Source organism: Zootoca vivipara, chromosome 10 (genome assembly GCF_965207765.1).
Source record: "Zootoca vivipara chromosome 10, rZooViv2.hap1.1, whole genome shotgun sequence".
NCBI lineage: Eukaryota > Metazoa > Chordata > Lepidosauria > Squamata > Lacertidae > Zootoca > Zootoca vivipara.
The window spans coordinates 4,463,958-4,491,676 of NC_142593.1; positions in this window are offsets into that span (position 1 = coordinate 4,463,958).

The window sequence follows — 27,719 nt, forward strand, 5'->3', positions numbered from 1 at the left end:
TGCATGGAAATCTCTGGACTAGGAGGGAGGGGGAGACAAGGGCGACGGGTGGGAGATCGGATTAGCTGGGTGCGGAGATGACTTTTCCTTTCAGATGGAGAGATGTCAATCTCTCTTCTCCTGTCGTTGATGGTGCTCCCTGTTGTTTGGCAGGAAGGGCAATCAGTCGAGATGGGTGCAGAGGTGGGGCAGTTCCTGGCGATTTCCATGGGGTGGAAGTCCGCCCGGCAGTGTTTTCCTCCAGGCCATGGAAGGGTGGGCTACGTTGAGGATGGCAATTTATTTGAATAAAGTTGTTCCAGCTAATCCCTCTATTGTCCGTGTGTCCTTGAATGGGTATAGGGTGGTAGTAGGGCAAGGTTCAGGTGGGTTGGGATCATACAGGGTTCATACAGAAAATATACCTGGAAAACATACCTAATGCAGGGATTTCTAATTAAAAGGTAGCAGTCCTGACATATACAGTTCTAAGATATAAAACAGCAATTCTAATACAGAGGCAGCGGATAGAGATTTCATGGTAAGAGAACATATAATAGGCTGTATTATTAACTTGAGTAGAAAAGTTTAACTTTGGATTTGGGCGGTTTCCCCCCCCCCCCTTCTTCTGGAAACATTGTTTTGTTCTGGGCGGAGGGGAGGTGGAGAGGGGAAATGTGTGAGTTTATGCTAACTGTTGTGCATATGCAGATCCTTAAGCCTTCCTTCAGGCAGGGTCGAGTCCTAGCTGGAGGGGTGGGGAGACAGGGAAGATGGCATTGAACAGGATTCTGGGTATTGCAGCTGTCAAATTCTGTCACCCCTCTCTGTTCATTAATAATGGTGTCCTGCAAACCCCCCCCCCAATATGATTTTATAACAATTTTATAACAAAGCTGACATGGAACAGAAACAGGCTTATTTATTCACCACTCCTATTTCAGAGGCTAGAATTCTGACACAATTCCTTAGGTTAGGATGGCAGAAGGCAATATTTGATGATGCCACACACACAGTATTAATAACTCACCATCCTATTGTTGAAGCATGAGCTCTGTCCTGGTTTAGACAGCGGGAGCTGGTAAAGTAAGAGAAGAAGCCATATTTAAACAAATGTTCTTTTTCATCTGATGTACCACTGCCATTGTCTGAGGCACTTCAAAGAGGAATCCTTCAAAGGTGAGTGTTTCCTCAGAAAGATTAAAGGGAAAAAACCCACAAGCAGATTAAGGAGTTCTCAGAAACCATGAACTCAAAATGGAAATGAACCTCCAGTTATGTGAGAGACTGAAGTCTCCTATGGTTTGCGAGACCAGCCTTACAGTAGGTCATCCTTTGTGTGAACAGCAAAAATGTCACACACTTGGGTTAGAAATAAGGATACGAGGACAATCAAACAGGAGCTGATCTGCAGATATGTGAGGAACATTTTTAATGACCTTCCCTACCTCACCTGGCACTGCCAGGCCCGCCCCCTTTTTTCACTGTCTAGAGAGGAATCAGGTTTTGCAGCAAATGGGTGGGGGGGAATACAAGGGAGACACCAAGTCCTACATCAAATAATAAATTACAAGACAAGTTTACTGATTCTCAGAGTGTGGCACAAATATTTGTCACTTTCACTTTTAAACGCTAATCAGCCCATGATAATTTTTCATCAACCCTTGAATAGATCTGATCCAGAGCAATTTTAAAATATAAATGAAAAAAAGGATCCTGGCTTTAACTTCCCAGAGTAAGCTATGATATGTAGTAGTAGGCAAAGAGAAGACATGCAAATTTACATTTTTTTCTTCTACATAGTTTTCTATTCCTCCAGTAGCACCTTAAAGACCAACTAAGTTTTTATTTTGGTATGAGCTTTCGTGTGCATGCACACTTCTTCAGATACACTTGAAACAGAAGAGCCAGACCCTTATGTATATTCAGAGGGTGGTGGGGGTGGGTGGGAATGGGTGATGGGCTGATAGGTGTGGTAAACCTGTTGATGGCTGTTAACGCCTGTTAATGACTGCAATTGGTCTTGCGGGAAAAAGCAAGGGCTGAGACGCTAAAGAAAGCTTGATCATGCATAATGAGATAAGAATCCTATGTCTTTGTTCATCCCAGGTGGCTCCATGGTTTTAAGCTTGGTAATGAGTTCCAATTCAGGAACTTCTCTTTCCAGTCTGTTTCTGAATTTTTTCTGTAATAAAACAGCTGCTTTGAGATCTTGTATAGAATGTCCTGGGAGATTGAAGTGTTCTCCTACTGGTTTCTCTGTCTTGTGGTTCCTGATGTCAGATTTATGTCCATTTAGGGCTTGCTGATCAGAAGGTCGGCGGTTCGAATCCCTGCAATGGGGTGAGCTCCCGTTGCTCAGTCCCAGCACCTGCCCACCTAGCAGTTCGAAAGCACATCAAAGTACAAGTAGATAAATAGGGACCGCTACAGCGGGAAGGTAAACGGCGTTTCCGTGCGCTGCTCTGGTTTGCCAGAAGCAGCTTTGTCATGCTGGCCACATGACCCGGAAGCTGTCTGCGGACAAACGCCGGCTCCCTTGGCCTATAGAGCAAGATGAGCGCCGCAACCCCAGAGTCGGACACGACTGGACCTGATGGTCAGGGGCCCCTTTACCTTTACCTTTACTATCCTTTGGTGTAGGGTTTGGACTGTTTGTCCAATATAGAGAGCTGAAGGGCACTGTTGGCATTTGATAGCATACACAATGTTAGAAGATGAGCAATTAAATAGTCCTGAGATGGTATGTTGGATGTTGTTGGGGCCAGTAATGGTGTTGTCCGGGTGCATGTGGCAGCAAAGTTGGCATCTGGGTTTATTGCTGTTTTCTATTGTTTGCAATGGCTGAAACAAGAGGGATGTATTTTCAGCTTGCATATGTACAAACAATTCTAAGTGTTTGTGAGGGATATATTTCCCCACAACTAAATGACTGGCACGCAATGACTGGCATGCCAAGTAGTCATATGATGTTGACTTGATTGGAAAATAAAACTGGAGGGTGGGGGGGGGAGAGAGTAAAATAATCTGTCCGAACACCTTAAATCTTACATTATCCTATGTTGGGTTGTAGAAGGGCTTAGCTCAGTAGTCGAGCACCTGCTTTTCACACAAAGGTCACAAGGTCAGTGCCTGGCATCTCCAGGTAGAGCCAGAAGATACTTTTGGTCTAAAACACTGGAGAGTTAATCAATTTAAACTGGGCGACTCCAACTGGGTCTCCAAACCCAACATTTTAAAGCAATGTGGACTAAAGTTGCTTCTGGGGCCCCTCTAGGATCAGGGGCTCTGAAGCTTAAGCTTCATTAGTTTCATAGCAGATCCACCCGAAATGAGCTAGGTGAACTGTTGGTGTGACTTGGTTTGAGGCAGCTTCCTCTGTTGCTATGATCCTGAACACAGGCAAGGCTAGTCTGGCAGAAACTCTGAAGAAGCAGTTCTGTGAGGATGCAAGATAACGTTTTAGTGGAGGTTTCACTTGTCACCTGTGCTACTGGTATATCAGGCAAGTCCAAATGAGCCAACATACAAACAGGTCTGGAATAAAGACAAGGAAATTTTCAGGGGAAATCTGGACAAAGGCTTAGTCTACAAATTCATCTGCTTCATTAAGTATGAAAGCAAGAGAAATGAGATTAAAATATTGTGAGTGGGTGGTATTTCACACCTCTACAATTTAAACAATCTAAGGAATACAGCTAGACAGATGTTGGGGTGCTTGTTACTTGATGGTCACAGCCACATATGGGATGCAAGAAAATTGCAGTAGTAACTGGGGTGACAAATTCCGTTTTTATTATAAACTTTTATTAAATTTTCAAATATACATTTCCATTGTAGTAATACATTCACAGACTTCCCTTTTCCCCCTTCCATGATTCTTTTATTTTTTCCTTACTTTCTGAATATTCTAATAAAACCATTTAATTTAATTTACCCCCTAATCGTATTTCTTTATTTTACATTATACTGTTGAATTTACCTTAATCCTACTAGCTTTTTCACTTGTTTACAGTTATTTTCCAAATATTCCACAAAAAACCCCACTCCTCTTTATATACATCAGGCATCCTCAAACTGCGGCCCTCCAGATGTTTCAGCCTACAACTCCCACGATCCCTAGCTAACAGGACCAGTGGTCAGGGGTGATAGGAATTGTAGTCCAAAACATCTGGAGGGCCGAAGTTTGGGGGTGCCTGATATACATGATCTTCTTGCTTTCTTTTTCTGCTGCCTGGGAATTCTAACTCTGCATATTCCCCACGGAACAGGGTGTATCACTGGCCGCGGATAGGAGTGGCCACCCCTGCCAGCTGCCACAACATAAACAGGTGACTGCGTGCCAGGCATGGGCATGTGACAGTGCACATCCATGTTGCACTGGTGGGCACCCACAATCCTGAGGGTGAGATGGCACCCCTGATGACCACAGAGCCTGCTCATTACTCACCAGGCTGTTTTGATGCCCCCCTTTCAGGTTTTTTAAATAATTTGTTTCTGTACTTTTACAAGTACTTCTCCCAAGTGATTCCTCCACTCTTGTGAGTGGCTGCTGCCATTTTGCCTTCTTTAAGGAATGGCATGCAAACAGAGAGAACGAGAATGGAAAAATCTCAAACATCCATACTTTTCAAAAATATTGGACATTGCTGTTGTGGAAGAACTTACTCATCAACATTTCAAATGGTCTTACAAAACGTCTAAGTTTTTTTTATTTACATGGACACCATTTATATGTTAAACAGAGCTTGGTGGAGGATTAATGGCTAATCCCTTAAATACAGCTGAACATACATTTATTGATTTAAATGCAAATAGGAAGTATGAGGAAGAAAAACTGCTGAAGAGGATAATGTGGATAGCAAAGTAAAAACTTGTTGCACTAATTGCGTGTTTAGACCTTTAAACCTCCCCCTTAAATAAATTCACACAGGACTCAAATTTTTGGTTTGGTTTTTGGCAGAATTTAGGCCACAACTTTATTGAATACAGCAAGTGAGTGGTTGCATAGGTTCTGGTTCAACTACCGTAGCTCCCTACACCATTGCAGGTAGCTCTGACCCAGGGCTCTACCATAGGTCAGCCTAGGGTGAACACCAGGAATGGTGAAAAGCCGGGGACATGCTATGTCCACCACCCAGATGTCCCCCTGGATTCAGGCACGGACACAACCCCTTGCAGGGTTGACCAAACCATTGAGTCCCTGGATTCCTTTAACGGAATACCCCTTCACATAGGGATGGCGAGAGCATTTCCCCACCCCCACCCCTATCACCTCAACCAGAGCCTATCTGCAACCTTACAAGTTGTGAGCCAATACAAGTTGTGAGCCAACCAGCCAATCAGCCAAGTGGGGAAAATTCCTGCCATGCCCCTGCCCCAACAACAGACGACAAGGTCAAGCACGCAAGCCCTAAATATAGGGAGAGGTGAGCGGGTGTTCCGATGCACTGACCAAGAGAGAAAGCTCAGGGTCACGTGCATTGGCATATATAGGTCCCTTGATTCATTTGGCTAGCGTCCCATTGGTCAGATTAAACCCAGCATCAAGGGACCTACCAATCGGGTGTTGTGGCTATCCAATCGTACCCACCCACAACACAAGGGTTTGGTTGCCAGGTCTCACCACAACACTCCCTCTTTGAGGGAGGGCTCGATTTCTGAACATATAACAAGTTATGTAACTATTAATAATACCAAAATATATTCAAACTTCTTTCAGGTGACTCTTTTGTGACTTAGACATAGACATTGTTTGCACAGAACCATTTGCTTTGCCTTAATTATTTTCTATCTTTAGTATTTTCTTAAATTCAGGCTGTCTCGCTGTGTCCTAGTATAAGCAGGTTTTTCCCTTTTTATAGCAAAAGGCGCTTTCTTGTCTGTTTCTTACATTCTGTTAAATATTTCTTATTCCTTCAGACTACACCACAAGGACCATTTGACTGTCCCCTCTGGCTTTGGTATCTTGCTTCCAGCATGAACAGACAGGTAATAACCATTCAGCCGAGCCATTACCTCTTCTAAAGACTATTATCAAAATGGTCATTATACATAATGGAGATTATTATAGGCAGCTTGAGAGATTTTTTTAGATACATATCCACAGAAATAGGTGGCCCTTTTTAGCCTTAGATGCTGGTAGAAATAATACCAGGGCACAAAAATACATGGCAAATGCTCCTTCTTACCCAAACTTTCTTCACATTGAATGCACTCACAGTACTGGTTTCTGCAGGTAAATTATATTTATTCAACAGATATATTTATCATTCATGTTAGAGGGAGGGAAAGGAGAGAAATTGGTGCTAATTATTATATTGAAAATAAAATGCTAAAGCCTAACAATGGTTCCCTTCTGCAACCTGAACCACTTTGTTCAATTGTATGTGATTCTTATAATAAGCTGTGACACTCCTTTTTATTATAAGGAACATTTCAATATTTTCAGGAATTCTCATCTTAAATCTAGATTATATTACCCATTTCATCACATTCCTACTCTGCCTATCAGTTATCAGGGTTCTAGTCCTCCTTCTTAAGGCTCTTCACTTTTTTGATCCCACACTATAAATTCTTCATTATCTCCCTGTACTGTCTATCTCACTTTCTGATCCTTTGCATTCCTACTTGTCTTTTCATAATTTCCGTTTACATGTTCTCTATTTACCGGGCTGCCCCTCTCCCCTGGTTCAAGCTTTACTTTGGTCTACTCTGTCTCTACTTAAGCCTAATTTTAATACTGTATTTTAATCTGTATTTTAATTAATTGTTTTTATGTTTTATTGTGGTTCTGTTGGTGTCAGCCGCCCTGAGCCCGGTTTTTGACTGGGGAGGGCGGGGTATAAATAAAAATTTATTATTATTATTATTATTATTATTAATCATAGCTACTACTTCATTGCCATTTTATACTTCATTGTCATCCATCATTGTCAGTCCCCAACCTCTTCCTTCCATCACATTGTTGTGGTAGATAATGCAGGTTACAGGAGCTGCGCTGCTTGTGTGTTCTGCAGAATGCCTAGCAAAAACAACCACTGATACGAAATAAATGTCTTGTTCTTGTAGTAAAGTTCATTCAGTTGGTATTTCTGCTTTTTTCTCAAACATTAAATCATATTGATTTATCTTAACATCAAAAGCTTCTTGTAGGAACTGGCTAGCATCTAGCATAATTTATTTGACATCAAACATCCACGCATCCTTTCTCCATTGCTGTAGCCATCAAACTTTTTCAGTCTGTGGGTACATTTGGAATTGTCAGAGAGTGCCCTGGGTACCACTCTCATTGGTGGCTCCTCTCCTCAAAGTCACACCTCCAAGAAAGCAAGTGTGCGCGCACACATGCACACTTCACTTCCCCTGCGGTCCTAGCAAAGTCAGATTCAGTAGAATTAAAATAGATCCCCTTAAAATTGCACGATTTTACACACTATTCATCCACCAAGACATAAAATCAAAGCTTAAATCAAAGCAAGCGAGTGCACAGTAAAAAGGAATCACAGATCCACTATATGCCAGCAATAGAAAAAGCCATCCGTTTTTCATTGGGTATTTGCACATCTAGGTCCATTCCCCTGGCATTTTTGTGTACAATAGATTGCCATATTCTAGCATTATTAGAGCTTTGTAAATTGAGAAAGCTATGCCCTGAGAGAGTGGAGAGAAGTTAAGAAAGATGTGCTCTATTGCTGCTAGTTTGCTTGAGTGGAAACGTCTGGGTTTAACAGGAAACCTAACAGCTGGTTGAAGTGGTATCATGTGGGTGGCATTGTGGTCTAAACCACAGAGCCTAGGGCTTGCTGATCAGAAGGTCGGCAGTTCAAATCCCCACGACGGGGTGAGCTCCCGTTGTTCGGTCCCTGCCAAACCTAGCAGTTCGAAAGCACGTCAAAGTGCAAGTAGATAAATAGGTACCGATCCGGTGGGAAGGTAAACGGCATTTCCGTGCACTGCTCTAGTTCGCCAGAAACGGCTTAGTCATGCCGGCCACATGACCCAGAAGCCGTCTGCGGACAAACACCAGCTCCCTCGGCCAGTAAAGCGAAATGAGCGATGCAACCCCGGAGTTGTTCGGGACTGGACTTAACTGTCAGGGGTCCCTTTACCTTAATGGCTGCAATGAATTCTTTTTGTAAGGGGGTACTGTTTGCATAAAAATCATTTGGTCTATAGAGGTCCACCTGTTCCCAACCATTCCAATCTAAGTATTGCCCCACTTCTTTAAAAGATGGGTAAAAGCGAAGAGGGATAAGGGGAGAAATTAGGGGAGCCAGGTTTTTAAAACTTTGCTTTCCATACATTTAGTGTGGTGTGGAGGAAAGGCTTCACAATGGTATGGGCTTTAGTGAGTGAGCAGGGTAGAAAGGGATAGGCTCTGTATACTGGATCTGAAATTTCTCTATCTACTCATGGTTTACCTTTTTGCCTATGGATCAGTGGCATCAAATGCTTTAGTTGGAAGGCATTGTAGTAAGTTTGGAGATGTGGGATTCCAAACCTGCCATTTTCGACGCTTCCATATATAATTCTGGAGCCTAGATGTGCTTTCCCTCCCCTTCATGAATAAACTTGTTTATTGAGCACTGCCAAATTATAAATTGCTTGGGTGCAATCATAATTGGCAGCACTTGAAAGAGAAACAATTTTTTTGGCAGGATAGCCATCTTTACCACAGCTATGTGTCCTGACCATGATGGACGTAGGTCTTTCCAAAATTTAAGACATTGTCGTACCTGTCGGAATACTGGTGTAAAGTTTGCTTTCTTTAGAGCGGATAGATTTTTAGTTATCTGTACTCCCAAATGTTTTATTATCTTGTGGCAGGTTTAAAAACCTGTCTGGTTTAGAAGGATTAATTAGTCAGGTGGAGGAATGCCTATATACATTATTTCCTGTTTCATTGATTTTGAATCTGACCACTTTACCATAATTGCCTAGTTCTTTCATTAATACAGGCGTTTTCGATTAGAGAGCATTATGGCTATATCATCTGCAAAAAGGTTTATTTTATGGATTCCTAATGGAGATGGCTAGTGGTTCAATTGAGAAAGCAAACAAGAGGGGTGACAGAGGTCGTCCCTCTTGCAATGAAGTCTATACCATTCACCCTAAGCTGAGCATATGAGTTCTTGTATAGTCTCATGATAGAATTTATAAAATATTGTTCCATGTTCATTTTTGATAACAACACTTGTAGGAACTGCCAGTTTACTCTATCAAAGGATTTACACACATCTAGAGATATGACTGCTAGTAGTAAACCTTTGCTTTTGCTATGATGAATGACATTAAGTAGCTGGCGGATTGGAACACAGATCTGTCTTTGGGGTATGAACCCAACTTCATCCGTTGTAATGTAGGAAGAAATAAACGTGTTGAGCCTTGCAGTAAAGATTGCCATAAAGATTTTAGCATCTTGATTTAAAATAATTATTGGTCTAGATGATTCTACTGACTTGGGATTTTTCCCTGGCTTAGGTATAACTATTATTTTAGAGTGTTGCCAGGAGGTTGGTACTTGACCACCTGAAAGATTGTCATTAAATAGAGAGGTTAATCTTAAGATCAGGAATCTCACTGAATCGCTTATAGAAGTTTGCAGTGTAACCATCTGAGCCCTGGGCTTTATAGCCCTTCAATTTTTTGATTACTGCTGCTCCCTCATCAGGTTCTATAGGTTGGTTTAAGTAGTCCCTGTGGGTGTAATTTAGTTTAGATAATGGAATTCTTTTCAAGTATTCTGTAATTGTTGGGAGGGAGGGGATAGGATCAGCACATAAAGAGGCATCGAAATCTCTAAACATATTACACTTATCTTTACCATCATATTTCAGGATACCTGTCTTATATCTTAGCTGGTTTACTCTCTTATTGTTAATTCTTTTCCGGATACGGTTAGCAAGCATCTTAGAGTTCTTGTCACGATGTTCATAATATTTTTGGTTGAGGAAAAGCAAATTTGTAGAGATTTTTTGATGTTTCCAAGGCTGCAAGTTCTGCTCTCTTAGCATTCAAGGACCTTAAAGTCTTCTTCCCTCCATCTCTTTTGTGCTTTAGTTCAAGCTGCCTTATCTCCAGTAGTAGACGATCTGATTCTTTGGCGGTCTTTCTTTTGATTGCTGTCACCTTGCTAATGCAGGTTCCCCTGATAGCTTCCCAGACTGTTGGAAGAGGCATTCTGTCTGTGGTGTTAATATCCAAGTAGTTACTTAATTCTGAATAGAGGTGGTCTGTTGCCAGCTTGTTCTGTAGGAGAATTGCAGGAAATCTCCAGCCAGGCGATGACTTGGGTTTTTCTTGGAGATGTAAGGTGGCCCACACTGGAGCACATGGTCGGAAACAGTGCGACAGCCAATCTCTGATCCAACAATTCTTTGAAAGTCTGGTGTTGAAATCATGACAAAATTGAGACACAAGTATGATGAGTAGCGACTTGGGAGGGGGGGAGGAGTCCTTTGTATTTGGGTGGAGCGCTCTCTGTATGTCTGTTAGGCTGTGTTCGCGAAGTATGGATGATAATAATAATAATAATAATAATAATAATAATAATAATAATTTATTATTTATACCCAGCCCATCTGGCCGGGTTCCCCCAACCACTCTGGGCGGCTTCCAACAAACAGAAATTCTAAAATACAGAAATCCATCAAACATTAAAATACAGAAATCCATCAAACATTAAAAGCTTCCCTAAACAGGGCTGCCTTGAGATGCCTTCTAAAGGTCTGGTAATTGTTGTTCTCTTTGACCTCTAGTGGGAGGGCATTCCACAGGGTGGGTGCCACTACCGAGAAGGCCCTCTGCCTGGTTCCCTGTTTTCCTGGATTCCAGTGCTGAGGGCGTTTTATGTGAGTTGGTTACAGTGGGACCTGTTCTGTCCAGTTGGGGGTCTTGTACAAGATTTAAATCCCCTCCTAATAGCACCATGCCTTCCTGGAATCCAGATAGTTCTTGCATAGCGAGTTGGAGAAATTGTAACTGTCCTTTGTTCGGAGAGTAAAATGAGACTATAGTTAGTGTGATGCCGTTACTTTGGCCTTTGACAAATACATAGTGGTCTTTCTCTTTTCTGTCAAAGTTCCATTGAGGAAAAAATTATGACTGTTGGAAATTAACACTGCTACCCCTATTCCTTTTTTTTAAAATGTTTAAAATAATCTTTATTGAGAATTTTTAAAAATCGACATATAGAAAGAATAAAATATAGAAAGCCAATATAACAAACATGACAACACAAATCAAAAAATAATGTCAACACAGGGATTTCCTCAAATGAAAAAAAAAACTAACTTAAGAATAACCTGACATTACATAACGTAAAATATCATGACAATTATAACACAACATAACATAACATAACATAACATAACATAACTTAATATATCTTAACATAATATAACAAATACAGTTTAATAAAAAAAGAAGGAGAAAAGGGGAAAAAAAGAAAAGGAAAAGAGAAAAAAAAGGGAAAAGGAAAAGAAAAAAGGACATATATGTTTAAACCACTATAGCATTGCTAAAATCTGTTATCCCCCCACCCTTCCCCCCCTCCACCATATCGTGACTTCCAACCTCTCCTATATTCTGATTTAAATTTCTCTGATAGACCGCATACCCCTATCTGATTTAATTTGATTTGTGACATTTATGATGAGTATTTCTATAGTTTTCATATCAACCATTGGGCCAGCTTAGTGTAAATTGGCTAGGAAATTATACAAAACTCTTTAAATTAGTTATTGTTTTGATAGGTGGCATGAGGTAGGTCAGAGCAATAGCATGAATGGGATGAAATTCAAAGACGTAATCCAACAATAAAACACAAATAAACAACTTACAAAGTTCTGCGAGAATTGAGAAGAGGTGGAATGTTTATCACTATTCATTTTTTTGAGAGTAAATATAAGTGGACGTTGAAGTAAAAAACTTAGTCAATTTAACAATTCTTTAAATTTCCCAGCGCTTGGTTGCTTCATTCACTTTGAGTCCATGTGTCATGATGCTTCCTTGTTATGCTTGCAGATAACAATGCACAATTGTGTGTGTGTGTGTGTACTATTTCCCTGTTGTAATTTAAGAGACTAGGTATTCTGTTGACTACTGCTCTGGTGTCTTCTTATGGCTCCCGAAACATGGTGAGTTTCAGTACGCTGAAAGCGGTGCTTTTTATAATTATTTTTGTTGTTGTTGATCTTGCTGCTTCTGCCAACCTAGTCCTATCTCATCATCCAATGAGTCTGAGTTACTAGTGCTGGTTTTGGGGTCGCTTGGTAGAAACAGTTTTAGCATGCTCAGGAATAGTCTTGCTTCATGCTGTACCCCATCCAAAGGCACTATCAGATGGGATGGGAAGCCCCATCTATAGCAGATTCCAGCGTTTTGAAGTATTTCTGTACACTGTGTGGCTATGGAAGTGAGAGCTGGACCATAAAGAAGGCTGATCGCCGAAGAATTGATGCTTTTGAATTATGGTGCTGGAGGAGACTCTTGAGAGTCCCATGGACTGCAAGAAGATCAAACCTATCCGTTCTTAAGGAAATCAGCCCTGAGTGCTCACTGGAAGGACAGATCGTGAAGCTGAGGCTCCAATACTTTGGCCACCTCATGAGAAGAGAAGAATCCTTGGAAAAGACCCTGATTTTGGGAAAGATTGAGGGCACTAGGAGAAGGGGACGACAGAGGACGAGATGGTTGGGCAGTGTTCTCGAAGCTACAAACATGAGTTTGACCAAACTACGGGAGGCAGTGCAAGACAGGAGTGCCTGGCGTGCTATGGTCCATGGGGTCACGAAGAGTCGGACACGACTAAACGACTAAACAACAACAAATGTGGCTTAAAGGCACGTCTGCAATTTAAGGTTGCCAGACAGAAATCTTGCATAATGGCCCTCCCATTCTAGACTGTCAAGTATACAAAGTCCCTTTAAAATTGCCTGCTTAGTAGAAAGGTGTGAAAGCCTTACAATAATGTCTCTGGGCCTGCAGTTGACAGTTTGGAAGTGCTGGCCTGCTTTGTAGATTAGAGGCTTTAAGATTAGGGAATACTTGATTAAACCAGGCATCACATGGGATCTGCCCATGTGATGCCCACCTGGTGGAAACTCTAGCTCACATGGTCCTCAACTGTAAAATGTATGATGATCTCCGCCAACAATTCCTAGACCAGGCATGTCAAACCTGCGGCCCTCCAGATGTTTTGGACTACAATTCCCATCTTCCCCAACCACTGGTTCTGCTAGCTAGGGATCATGGGAGTTGTAGGCCAAAACATCTGGAGGGCCGCAGGTTTGACATGCCTGTCCTAGACCAACTATGTATCCCAATATGGAAACCGGAGACAGAGGTTATACGTTCCTATTGCAGTGGAGAGATCAGGAGCTCACCAAGACAGTAGCTACGGTAAATTCCTCTATTTGATCTTTTGCCGCCGAAGTACATTACAGGACCCTGCCTTTGTTGGAGACCCACAGAGGTGAAATAGATGGCAAGTGACTGTACTGATGATATGGCTATGAGATCGTACTGGCCTATTTACTTTGAATGTTGGTAAGTGATGCCAATAAAGGTTTTGATACTGATTAAACCAGGAGATCATAAAATTCTGGTAGGCCTCTCACCTACAGATGGAAGCATCAAAAATGATTGCCTGCTTCCTCCATATGAAGCTGTGTTTCTCTAGTTATGGCCACCAGTTTCTTGATTTTCGCCTTCTGTCTGATTCCTGACTTTAGAGCTTCATTTGCAGTCTTTGAGGTCTCAGAGAGCTGGGTTTCTGTTATGTTGAGTCTTTTCTCAATCGGAGTCAAAGCTGCTTTTAATTCTAATGCTAAATCTTCCCTGAGATCCTGTCTCAGCTTTTCCAGGTGGGTAGTGAGCTAAGTGAGAAGGTAACTGGCAATTGCTTTGTCTTTCTTAGAGAGCTTTGCTGTCTTAGCTGCCACCCTCTAGTTCTTCCTGCTGCTCAGAAGTTTGCAGTTGATTTCCTGATACACCTGATGGTTTTTGTGTCCATTCTGCTGTTAATTGGGGTCCCCGGAGCATAATCTATGGAGATCTTGTTTCGCAGAGTCAAATTTTTTTAGGTTTTCAGCTTAAATTGGAGGTTTGATTGTGATGGGTTGTTAGAGCAGAAGAATTAGGCAGCCATCTTGCTTGATGACATCACACACACTTCCTCTTTCTTGACAAGCTGAGGGATAACTACATTTGTAGTTTGCAGCAGAAGTTAGTCTTCAAGATGCCATAAGACTAACATATTTATCATGGAATAAGCTTTCACGGGCACGACTCAGAAGCCACAGCCAGTAGTTGGGTTATTTTCTTGCTTTTACAGCCCCCCTTGGTTCTGAAAGAAAGGAAAAAGAGTGCATAAGAAGCTGCTAGCTATTTGTGAAGTAAATGTTCCATTTTTTTTAAAAAAAGAAAATCAGTAGCAAGTGTAATTTTTGTCACATGCATCTGTTGCTATCACCTCTCACTTTGTGCTGAAGTGTTCACCAGAGCATTTACAGAAGTGATTCTTCCTCCCACCCCTGACATCTGCCACCCAGAATCCTACATTATTCATCAGCGTGCTAATGGCAGGTGATGAGATCTTTTCACGCTACATCCCTCTCAGTAGGTGTTTATTACTCTGTTCACCAGCAGCCCTGCTATTACTGCAGGGCCAGAAGAACTCTACATACTCGCTTGACAGGTAATAGGAAATGTGCTCTGCTCACTTGGCTCACGAGTGTAGATGAAGGTTATTATGAGGGCAGCCGCAATATCGTGGGTCCTAAGATGGCGGCCACCTTAAATGAACAGCTAAATTTTGGAAATCCATACAAATCATGTTGGCAGCATGATAATCCATCTTCTTTACCTTCTATCATTTCAGCAGTCATCATGCTGTAATAATTTCCCTTTGCTTCACCTGTGGTCTCTCTGAATAAAGGGGGTGGAAGGCTGGGGGAGGAAGAAGCAAAGAAAAAGAGAATGAGTTTGGCTTAGTGTCTGAAGATGAGGCTGGCAAAAGCGATATCTCTATCTAGGAAGCAGGAATCTACTGTGTGCCCGTGTGTTGTGTGTGTTAAAAGTCTAATAACCAGCAGTGAATGGTCTTGCCTAATTTCTCAAGAAACAGCTTGACAAGTGAGACATTGTTTCTACTGATTTATGTGGAGCCGTGTGACAAAAATTACAGACTGGAAGCATGCCATCACATGGCAGCAGCTGAAAACGAGGAAATTATTTTTTTTACTTTAGGGAACTCCATTCACTGAAACGATTCCCTGTTGTTGCTGTTCCTCCCAGTTTTTGTTACAGGTAGGGACACTTTGTAGAATAACCAAGGAGATGGTTTTTGTTTTGTTTTTTTAAGAAAATGAACTCAGCGACAGAAATTATCCTTACCTTTTAATATAAAAAGAAGCCGCCTGCGCTCAATGCATTTTAACCCGAATATGGCAATGAAAGAGGTTCCCATACCTAACGGTGACAGGATGACGCATAAAGGGGGTTTCACACAAATCCCTCCATGTGTTGAAAGAATGCATGGGGGCATCTGTGGGACTGCACAGGTTAGCCATTCCCATGGCTGTCACCCTCCCTCAGTGTCCATACATCTCATACATGTCGAAAGCAGTTCTATACATGTACAGATGCACACACCCACTCCTCAGTGTGAGAAAGGATCCTAGCCAGTCATTGATTTGTTTGGGTCTCTCTTGCGTATTTCTCTTTCCTTCGCTAGAATTTTCAAAGCAGAATGCTAATTTTATATGAGGGAACACTGTCTCCCACATCAAGGCCTCTCTGTCCACTGGGTTGGTAAGGACCTGCTATGAACATAAGTTGTGCATACCACTGCTGCCCATGACTAAGTCTTGAGTTGGTGGCTCCTAGCATTTTGTCCACAACAAACTTCTTTGAAGCAGGATAGGGTATGTCATAATCTACTCCTCCCGTGTGCTTTTGTGTGATGAATGACCCACTTCTAAAAGTGCAGTCAAAATTAGGAGGTTCAGAAACTCGACCAAACTCAGTTTTCATAAAAGCACACAAGAAACTTTATTTTAAAAAAACAAGACCTTGTTAAAAAGAAAGACTTCAAATGATTATACAAATTAAGAGTGCCCAGAAGCCAAGAAAATAACAAAATCAACTTATCTAGCTGGCTAACGCAAAACATTTACACAAATTGTAGCAGGCTGAGCAGGAAGGAGAATTTCTGTCTAAGGCCCAAACAGGATCAAAAGTGATTATGAGGCTCTGTGCAGGAAGTTGAAGCAATTAAATGCACAAATTGTCATCTCGTCTGTCCTCCCAGTTGAACGACGTGGCCCAGGGAGAGAGGGTAAAATAGGGGAAATGAACAACTGGCTTCGCAAATGGTGCAAGCAGGAACGGTTTGGATTCTTAGATCACAGCCTGCAGTTTCTTGAAGATGGACTTCTGGCAAGTGATGGGCTGCACCTCACAAGGGTTGGGAGGAATGTTTTTGCCAAGAATCTCAAAAACCTCATCAGGAGGGCTTTAAACTGACTTATGTGGGGGAGGGAGACAGTGTTCCTGAAGGTAGGAATCTATCAAGTGCTGAAGATGATCATCCAAATGTCAGGGACCAAATGGGGATGATCAATGGTCTTCAATGTCTGTATACTAATGCACAGAGCATGGGAAATGAACAAGATGAACTTGAGCTCTTGGTACAGCAAACTAAATACGACATAATAGGCATCACTGAAACCTGGTGGGATGAGTCTCATGATTGGAATGTAGTAATAGAGGGATATTTCAGAGAAATAGACCAAACAGGAAAGGAGGAGTTATATGTCAGAGATGTGTATACCTGTGAAGAGATCCAGGATTTAAAACTTCAAAGCCAAATTGAGAGTATATGGGTCAAAATCAAAGGAAGAGAAAAATAACAATGATCTCTTGGGAGTTTGCTATAGATCCCCAAGCCAAACTGAGGACACAGATGATGCCTTCCTGGAACAGATGACCAAACATTCAAAAGGAAGTGAGATAGTAGTAATGGGGGATTTCAACTATGCTGATATTTATTGGATGTCAAACTCAGCCAAGAGCATAAGGTCGAACACATTCCTCACTTGCCTTGCAGACAATTTCACTGTTCAGAGGTCGGCCAGAGCTTCAACCAGTCATATCAACCAGAAAATCCCCCAGAGCTGCCTGGAAGCCCATTGCATCCATTAGCCTCTGAGAGTGGACCATCCCAATAGGTCCCCCATCTCTGCAGAGGGGATGTGGTGTTGAAAGCTTAAATCTCAACTGGAAGTGATCTGAACACGACATGGGACTGTTGTCACTATCCCCACCTTTAGATCACCCGCCCAGTGAAAAAAGGTCCAGAGTGTGGCCTGCCACATGTGTTCAGCGGCTGACATGTTGGGACAGCCCCATAGTTGTCATGGCAGCTGTGAAGTCTTGAGCCATCTTAGAGCCAGTCTCTTAGACAATGAAGTTGAAGTCCCCCAGAACCAGCAGAATTCTCAACACCGCTCTGATTAGTTGAATTGCATCGTGGATGTGGATGGACACTCCCATCCACTCTAAGATACTGTTTGGATATATCCCAAAGGTACAATCCAGTAGTAATGTGCTTTGAACCTGCCCCATTGGAAAGAATGGGAGTGTTTTGACAGGTTCCTATTCATTTCAATGCAAATCATTGTGCCTAAATCATTTTTTTCATTGTCCACACAGTGATTAATAGAAGCCCCTATTTCATGGCTTTCAAGAGCTCTACAGCAGGAAGTTTAATAAACCATTAAAAAATGTCTTACTGGACTGCCATAAAAGTATTCAGAGGTCAAAGTAATTTTTTTATCTTGTCAAAGAAATGAACAGTCTTGTTTTTACCAGCACAATGTTTCATTTTCTAATATAGTCTTTAAATTAGCATGATAGGGACAAGCTACATAAACATTCATGTAGACATATTTAGAAGTAGAATCCCATAATTAAATGCAATAAATGATAAAAGGGTGGGGGAGAGAGAAAAGTGACAACTCATTGACATTAATGAAGGCTGTATGATCAAAGAAGGGAAATGTCTCGTTTAGTAACTGATAATGGGAAGTATCCACATAGGGGAAATGTCTTTGTTCTTACAGCTTTCGGAATATCTGAAATAAGACAAAATGTTGCATTTAAGTTGCTGGAGACGCCATTCCAAAATACAGGGAAATGTGTGACAAAGATGACTTTGAAATGTTGTTGTTTTATTTAAAATAATCTGGAAAAAGATCTGAAACAAGCTGTGAAGTGTGCAGTCAGTCTAAATCACTGATGATTGCGTGTAAAGAGTGCAGACTTTAAGGGTTGTGATTCATATCTAAAACAGATCTGGGGCACACTTTAATTAAAAACAAAAATCTTCCAGGTTCTCACAGAATGATAACATATGCTATGTGTCCACCATCACAGGTTCATCACAATGCAACAGAATGGATCTTTTTCATTAACTCTGCTGTTGGTGATCTACATACCAATTACAATGAATATTTCTTTCTCCTGCCACAAACTGGATGTACCCAATGCTCTATTTGTAACATTGAACAATACTTGGATCCTTTAGCTGGCATGGAGCAACAGCAAATAAACTATAGCTCACTCTTAATGTATCTCCAAAACTCTGCTAGCCAGAGGTAGACAATCCCTTCTAAAGGAGGCTTCTAAAGCTCCATGATAAACAAGTGTATTTTAAGTGTATTTGAAATATACAAAGCCCTACTCTTGGCCCCCTCCATCGGTAGTGCTCCTTTTCACCAGTGGAGGCTATCAGAGAGAAACTTGTGGCTCATCTTAACACCCCCACCCATTAACAGGAGGTGGTGGAGAGACAGTTGTACCTTATGCTAGTTTTGCAATATCAGAATATGCATGCCAGTGTGTGAAAACAAGCATGCAGAACACAAGTGTTCATGGGCCACAAGCCAAGATAGAGTAATCTATGCTTAAATCTCATTCATTTTAATCACAAGTGTACGGGATTGTGCATTGTAGAAAGATATAGCATTGCTTCTAGACTAAGATGGCAATTCAACTCCAAATACCTGGGAGTTTCTAAAAGGAGAAATATTGAAGTCCCAAATGCAGACAATTCCAACAAGAAAGAATAGTGGGAGGCATCTAAGGAAACCGGTGTGGCAGCATAAGGAGTTTACAGATGAGCTGAGAGTTAAGAAGGGCATGTATAAGAAATGGAAGAAAGGAGAAATCACAAAGGAGGAGGATACACAAGTAGCCAACAGTTGCAGGGTGAAGGTCAAGCTAGCTAAAGCTCAGAATGAGTTCAGGCTTGCAAGAGAGGTTAAAAATAAATTTTAAAAGCTTTCTTCAACTATGTCTGAAGCAAAGGGAAGAACAAGCAAGTGGTAGGTCTTCTGCGTGGAGAAGATGGAGAAATGCTATTGGCTGACAAAGAGAAGGCGGAACTACTAAACACCTACTTTGCCTCAGTCTCCTCCCAAAAGGAAAGTGGTGCCCAACATGGTGATAACAGAATAAATGATGTAAGGGGGGAGCTGCAGCCCAAGATGGGAAGAGAGATAGTAAGGGAACATTTAGCTACTTTGAATGAATTCAAATATTCAGGGCCTGATGAGCTGCATCCAGGGGTATTAAATGAGCTTGCAGATGTAATCCCAGGGCCTTTGATCTGGGATTACATCTGCAAGCTTTGAGAATCCTTGGAGAATGATCTTTGAGAATTCTTGGAGAACAGGGGAGGTCCCTGCAGATTGGAGGCAGGCAAATGTTCTCCCCATATTCAAAAGGGTGAAAAAAGAAGACCCAGGTAACTACCGACTGGTGAGCTTGACATCGATACCATGAAAAGTTTTAGAACAGATAATTCAACAGTCGGTCTGTGAACATTTAGAAAAGGATGCTGTGATTACTAAGAGCTAGCATGCGTTTCTCAAAAGTACCACTCTGATTCACAGAATTATTTTTGTATTTTGTTTTTATTCTTACATTTGTCCCAATGTAAGAGTGGTGTTTTTATATTCACAAAAACTCGTAAGATAGGCTAGTCCAGGAGTCCCCAGACTATGGCCCGGGGCCCACATACGGCCTCCGGCGCTCTTTTATGTGGCCCCCAGGGACCCCCACTGCCCGCTGCTGCCGCCTGCTCTTGCTGGCGCGGTGTGGCACGGCTGCCAACTTCCGACCCGGAAAAACACCGGAAATAGCTTGTGCACACGTGCAAGCATCATTTCCGGTGTACTTCCGGGTCGGAGAAGGCTTCTGCACATGTGCACAAGCTATTTCCGGCGCTTTCCAGGTCGGGAGTGTGCCAGAAATAGTGTTAGCGCATGTGCATGGGTGCGCACAGCAGCACACTCTCATGCGCGCTCCCCCACCCTCTGGCCCAACATGCAATTGGCACAACAGGCATCCGGCCCAAAGCCGGGTAAGTTTGGGGACCCCTGGGCTAGGCTAAAACACCCAGAGGGAATTTCAATATTAAGATTTTCAACCAGGGTTTCCCACATTCAAATTCAAGGCTATGTGAAGACCATGCTGGGGTTGCCATATTTTGAAGAGCAAAAAAGAGGACACATTTGCCAACTTCCACTTTTAACTATGGATCGCTATGACAACTACATATGGCAACCCTAAATGGCACAATCCAACATAGTATAAACTTAGCTTAAATCAATTTATTTCAGTTCTATTATCTCTCCATAATCTTTAAAAATACTTCATTTTGAACACAGAGCACGGCAGGGCAGAAGAAGCAAAGGTGATTTATAATAAACAATGAATTGTTTCTAATTGTGCTCTTCTACAAATGGAGTAAGTTCACAAAAGGGATGCATTACATTAAATAGAAAATACCGTTTAAAAAGAGTCACAAATGCTATGGAGAGTTCTGTTGCAAGTTTCCAAGAATGGTTTGTTATATTGCAACTTGTGAAGGTTGCAATGTAAATACCCTACTCTCGTTTCAGGCTACAAACCACCTTTCTCACCTCCCCAGTCAGTGTAAAGGTGTAGTGAAGCAGTATCAAATACTCCCTGAGGAAGTGACCACGACACCAAGGCAGTATATGGCACTGCATTAAATTGAAATGAAAAATAGGAAAAGGTGTCTTTGCATATAAACCTTGCCTATTGAGTTAAGAAAACACAGGTTTGGTGGGTGGGTGGATGAAATCCAGAGGAAGTATTTAAAATGTGCATAGTGCATGAAATTGCCTCACATTATAGGGAATACATGCCTTGTAGCAATTATGTCACTTATCCTTATACTAATTAAGTGTTGATGTGTGAGTACTAAGTTGCAATGATGTTGTTAACTAATGTACATAAATATTCCCTTTAAACTGTAATTGCACTTTGCCATAAGTTAAAAAGAAGCACGCTCAATTTGGAAGCATGCAGATCAGCACCTTAAGAAATGGATTATACTCTTCAGGATGTCAGCGCATACAACATGAGAATATCCATTAAAAAAAAAAAGCAAGTAGGGGAAAATTTCTGCCATGGGGTGGGGGCTAGAGTTTACAGCCCTGTAAAAGAAGAACATTCACATTTTCTATATACACAATGGCAGAGCTGCTAGGCTGAAAATTACAAATTCTACCCACAGGGGTTGAATACATCATACCAGAAGGATGTAATGTGACTAGATCCACAGTTGTCTCCTCCCTTCTGCGCTGCTTTTCTGTTAAAAAAATGACCTATGGAAAACTGGTAGTGTTCTATCCAGTTGTTCAGCTCAAGATTTATGATTGCCCAAAGTTAATGCAATTTTATTTTTCTAATATTAGAATGAGACTCTGTTTGCCATCTTGAAACATGTACTGTGGAAGAATGAGGACACATGACATAAGGAAAGGCTCACTGTCTCAGAGCAGTAGCCCAGCATTTTTCTGCTACCCTGTACCCAAAAGTGGACTCAGTTTACATATGCTTCACGAGGAGTATAGGACAGCAGTAGACAATAAAGTCAAACTCTTTCAATTATCTGCTTTTAACTTCTGCTAGGAAAAGGATCAGTTCACACATGGTAACTGGATATTTATTTTCTCCTCACGATGACTTTTGTATGTAGGATTGCATGGAGAAATATCTGCGAGAATCATAGCTATTTCTGAGATGGTTTTTAAAAAGTGCTGCTCCAAAGTGGCTTATGTGGTTCCCCTCGTTCCCACTTTATCTTTGCAGCAAATCTCTGAAATAAAAATGGCTGAGAAATGGTGACTAGCTCAAGGTTACCCAATCAATTTCACAGTTGTGGAGATTTATACCCTGGTTCACCAGGCTTAGTCTAACATTCTAACCACCACACCACCCTGGCTGCACGCAATTGTAGTAGTCCAACTCAAACTGAGGTTTCTCCATACAATTGCAGCAGATGGAATGATGGGGGTGGCAGCACTCACCTGACCTTCTTACAGCTCAGTCGCCACTGCTTACTGAATGGAGAAAGGGAGAGGAGGCCAGCATGATGCAAACACGCCAGCAGGAGTGCCAGCTTGGCTCTACCAATATAGAGCCCAACCTCCCTGTCAAATGCATATATTAGTAAAAATAGTAGTAATAGAATAAAAATAGAAGCTAAATCCTTCGAAGACAGAGGTCCTTTGGCTGGGTCGGGACAACATGGGGTTGGGGGGCCAGCTCCCATCTCTTGCAGGGGCTCAATTAGTGCCAGCGCCTTCTGTCAAGAGTTTGGGTGTAACCTTCGACGCCTCCCTTTCCATGGAGGCGCAGGTTGCATCCACAGCAAAGGTGGCATTTTTCCATCTCCGCCGTATTAAGCAGTTGGTCCCTTACCTCTCTCGCCCTGATCTGGCCACAGTGATCCATGCGACGGTCACCTCCAGGCTTGATTATTGTAACTCACTCTACGCAGGGCTGCCATTAAAGCTGACCCAGAAACTCCAGCGGGTGCAAAATGCCGCGGCGAGGCTCCTTACGGGGTCCCGGCCACGGGATCACATTCATCCAGTGCTTTACCAGCTGCACTGGCTCCCGGTGGAGTACAGGATCAGGTTTAAGGTGCTGGTTTTGACCTTTAAAGCCCTATGCGGCTTGGGACCCTTGTACCTACGGGACCGCCTCTCCTGGTATGCCTCGCGGAGGACCTTAAGGTCCACAAACAACAATACTCTGGAGATCCCGAGCCATAAGGTGGCTAGATTGGCCTCTACTAGAGCCAGGGCCTTTTCAGTATTGGCCCCAACTTGGTGGAACGCTCTTTCCCAGGAGACCAGGGCCCTGCGGATTTGTCATCTTTCCGCAGGGCCTGCAAGACAGAGCTGTTCCACCTGGCCTTTGGGTTGGACTTAGCCTGACCCCTGTGTTTTCCTCCCTCATGGCCTGGATTTATAGACTACTTGAAATGAGGCTGCATTTTAAATTTTAATACTGGATTTCAATCTGTATTTTAATTAATTGTTTTTATGTTTTATTGTGGTTTTGTTGGTGTGAGCCGCCCTGAGCCCGGTTTTTGACTGGGGAGGGCAGGGTATAAATAAAAATTTATTGTTGTTGTTGTAATTTGATTTCACATAAAGGTAAAGGGACCCCTGACCGTTAGATCCAGTCATGGACAACTCTGGGGGTGCGGCGCTCATCTCGCTTTACTGGCCGTGGGAGCCAGCGTACAGCTTCCAGGTCATGTGGCCAGCATGACTAAGCCACTTCTGGCGAACCAGAGTAGTGCACAGAAACTCCATTTACCTTCCCGCTGGAGCGGTACCTATTTATCTACTTGCACTGTGTGCTTTCGAACTGCTAGGTTGGCAGGAGCAGGAACCGAGCAATGGGAGCTCACCCCGTCACAGGGATTCGAACCGCCAACCTTCTGATCGACAACGTCTAGGCTCTGTGGTTTAACCCACAGCGAGTCCACATAGGAAGCAGCAAAAAATAAATTCTTCAAACAGTCTTTCAGTTCTTTTGGCTTCTCTTTCAGATGACCGCTGCCCCCCCTCCAGTTATCCCCAGGGACTATGGCCAAGCCACATCCACCCACCCCATAGTTTTCTCCAGGAAATTTTCCCCCATATGAACATCAGTACAAATAACAAAGTCCTGCCACTCAATGGCATAATGGAACTTCACAATATAGACTTTGGAGCATCTGCCAGAGGACCTCCATCAAAATAACAACTGCAATTTACTTCTGTTGAGACCTGTTGGCAACGGATGCAATATCCACTTTGTATTTTTCTGCTTTCTGTCCTCTGTGTGATGCTTCTCATTTCTCTTCCTAGGTAGTGTATAATAACACTTTGTTTCAGCCTGTCATGTTAGATTAAAACAGAATGACAGTGACAACACTTTTGCATGCAAATGTTGAAGCTGCTTGCTGTACTGCCCTTGCTGAATTTCTTTCCAAATGCTCATTCTCTCCTCGCTCTGCCTCCTGTTATATTTACTATGACTTCCCTTAGAAAATACAAGAGAAACAGAAGCTCATAGCCACTGGACTTGGGGTAATTCTGAAAAAAGATAAAGATCTCCAAAATGTCTGTTAATGTATGAAAAAGCAGTGGTTGGAACAGCTTGACAGCAGCTGTAAGTAGTGATGGAGGAGAAATTTGATTCAGTAATTATTCAAAGGCGAATTTACCTAATTCTCTTTCTGAAACAACAGGCGAACAGACACATAGTATTTTTAAAAAATTTCTTTGAAGTAAGTCAAACAGAGCAGTACAATAAAAATAATAGAAGTACAAATTCAAAAAGAAGCAGAAACAGCACAGTATATCTGGAAGAGACTAAAGAAAGCTATTTTTTTTGAAATTCACACTTACCTGAATTTTGCAATGCACTTCTCCAGCCAAGTAATGTGTACAAAAATTCACATGCTAGCATAAAGTGTGCATACAAATACACCCCCCCTCTCTGTGTGTAATAGGCATTATATTAGGTGAAATTGCATTGCAAAAATGTGGATATTAGGCAAAATCGCTTATACATATGAGAACCTACTTATGCCTTTGAATAGTGCCCTTGGGATTCGTCTTCTCACAAAACCTGTGGGTTCATACAAATTGAGTCCATGATAAAGAAAAAGCCTTTCCCCTTTATTATTTCCTCGCTGGAAATCTCACACACCTCAAAATAAAGTTACAAGGGGGAAGTAAACGTTGTTGTTGTTTAGTCGTTTAGTCGTGTCCGATTTTTCATGACCCCATGGACCAGAGCACGCTAGGCACTCCTGTCTTCCACTGCCTTCCGCAGTTTGGCCAAACTCATGTTAGTAGCTTCAAGAACACTGTCCAACCATCTTGTCCTCTGTTGTCCCCTTCTCCTTGTGCCTTCAATCTTTCCCAACATCAGGGTCTTTTCCAGGGAGTCTTCTCTTCTCATGAGGTGGCCAAAGTATTGGAGCTTCAGCTTCAGGATCTATCCTTCCAGTGAGCACTCAGGGCTGATTTCCTTCAGAATGGATAGGTTTGATCTTGCAGTCCACATAGCCAACAGTAAGTCAACAGTAAGAAAACAGCAGCAGGAGACTCTGCAATCTAACAGAACAACCTTTGCCATTGGGGCCTGGCAAGGACCCCAATATCTGCAATGCTTTTGCAAAGTTTTTTGCAGATAAAGTTGCTCAGATTTGGAAAGAGGTAGACTCTACTGTGGGAGCAGTTCCGGGGCGGAAGACTGCTAGAGCCCAGTCTGGTCAAGTTACAAGGGATCATTTCCAATCTCTTACCTCTGAGGATGTGGAAAGGCTGCTTGGACAGCCAACCACCTGTCTCCTTGATCCCTACCCATCCTGGCTCATAAAAGCGAGCAGGGAAGGGCTGGGCGATGGGCTCTTTGGGCAGGATCATGCGTGCCCATGGTTTTCGGCATCTGTGCGTGCACGGCCGTGATTATCGGTGCTGCAGAAGCGAGTCGCCGCTCCGCACCGGGGGCAGCTCGTGGGCCTGTCAAACGACCCCCGTGGACTGCTTCCGGCCCATGGGCCTTAGGTTGGGTCTACCTCCACTGCCAAAGGCATTCTGCTTCTGAAAATCAGTTGGTAGGTATTGAAAAAGGAGGGCAAACTCTTGCACTCAGGCCATGCTTGTTAGGTTTCCACAGGCCACTGTGGGAACAGGATGCAGAACTTGATGCATGTTGATCCAACAGGGCCTTTCTTATGTTCTTATGAATAGAAGTTATCTTACTGCTTTGTTAGAGAAAGATTTGAAAGATTTACTTCATTTTCTTCATGTCCCTTTCATATTCTGGTACATTTTCCACTTGACCACTAGATTGTGGGTCCACTGACGTGTAATTATAGTGTCTGTCTGAAAGTTCATACCAGTATGGCTAATCCCTAACAGCTTTCCATCACAGACAATAACCATTTATTTTTGAAAAGTTGTAGCACTAAAGCTATTTCTAGAGAAAGCAATGAGCTGCAAAGTTGTGCAAATCATCACAAATGTTATGGAAAAAAACTTGAACATAAAAAAAATCCCCTGAATACAGGGAAATTACTAATTCAGCACCCCAATTATTTCTAAAAATGGATCTAAAGGCAGAGTGGAAAATTGGGCCAGTCAGTTTGACATCAGTCGTTTAAGATTCAGTTTTTATAGGATCAAATGCTGGTACATTTAAGAAGCACAGCTTGATAAGAGACAATTAGTGTAGCATCAGGCCTAATCTAATGAGGTCTAAGCAGTGTGTGTGTGGTGTGTGTGTGTACAAAGAGGCACATAAAAATCTTCGGCGATGTATGCACATCCAACAAAAACGCTCAGATAAAATGTAGTAATTTGATTACATGTCTTTCAATGCACAATATGGATTCTATAAGACAGGAGAGAATGTGGCAAACTGAATTGATACCTGGGTAAAATTAGGCAGAAGAGCAAAAGTCCTCTCTGAGATCCTCAGTGGATTTGCTCCATTTCACAAAGATGAGTCATCCAGAGGGACCAGACAGCCTTGGCAGACATTTCTGATAGCATCACAGGCTTTTCAAAATCTTCTGTGACAGATCTGGTCTTGCGTCTCAGAGGTGTTAAACACAGAGTAGTAAAAAAGAAAAGAAAAAAGTGCCATTTGTTTCCGAGGAGGGGGAAAGTCCTACTGCAGGAAAAATCCATTTATCTAAAATGTTTCAGTGACATCAAAGCCATTCTGATTAATGTGATGGGTAGATTTCATGTGGAAGTGAGGGGCGGAGGATGGATTGAACTGGAAACAAAAACAGCATTATACACCATTGCAGAAAATTGAGAGAGGGTGAATGCTTGTTAAGTTTGGGTTTATCTTGTTCAGGATTACTTGATTCTCACACTATCCATTGTCTATAGAAATATATATCCAGATCTAAGAAGAAGAAAAACTTGCTGGATAAAAACATTTAAGATAAAGTGGAATATCTCCACATTTCAGTGTTATGCTCACATCGGTGACAGCCATATAAGCCAATTAAGGTAGCATTTGGGATTTGACCTAGCGTCAGTGATGCTTCAAATGGTTAAACTCAAGAATCAGTTTTGACTGGCTCTGGGATTTGCAGCATGAATATGTAATATGAAATGACGAGCAGGACTCTCTCCTCTCTCTGGCTACAGGAATTACCTAATCCAGGCTGATTTTCATAACACGTGATATGTGCTTGTACCTACAGCACATACCTATATTTTATTGCATAAGTTTCTTTCCACTAAAGTGCCAGGCACAGTATCAAACTTCTTACCTTTCCACATAAGTGTACTGAGATCCTGCAACATGTCTCCCACAGAACACCAGCA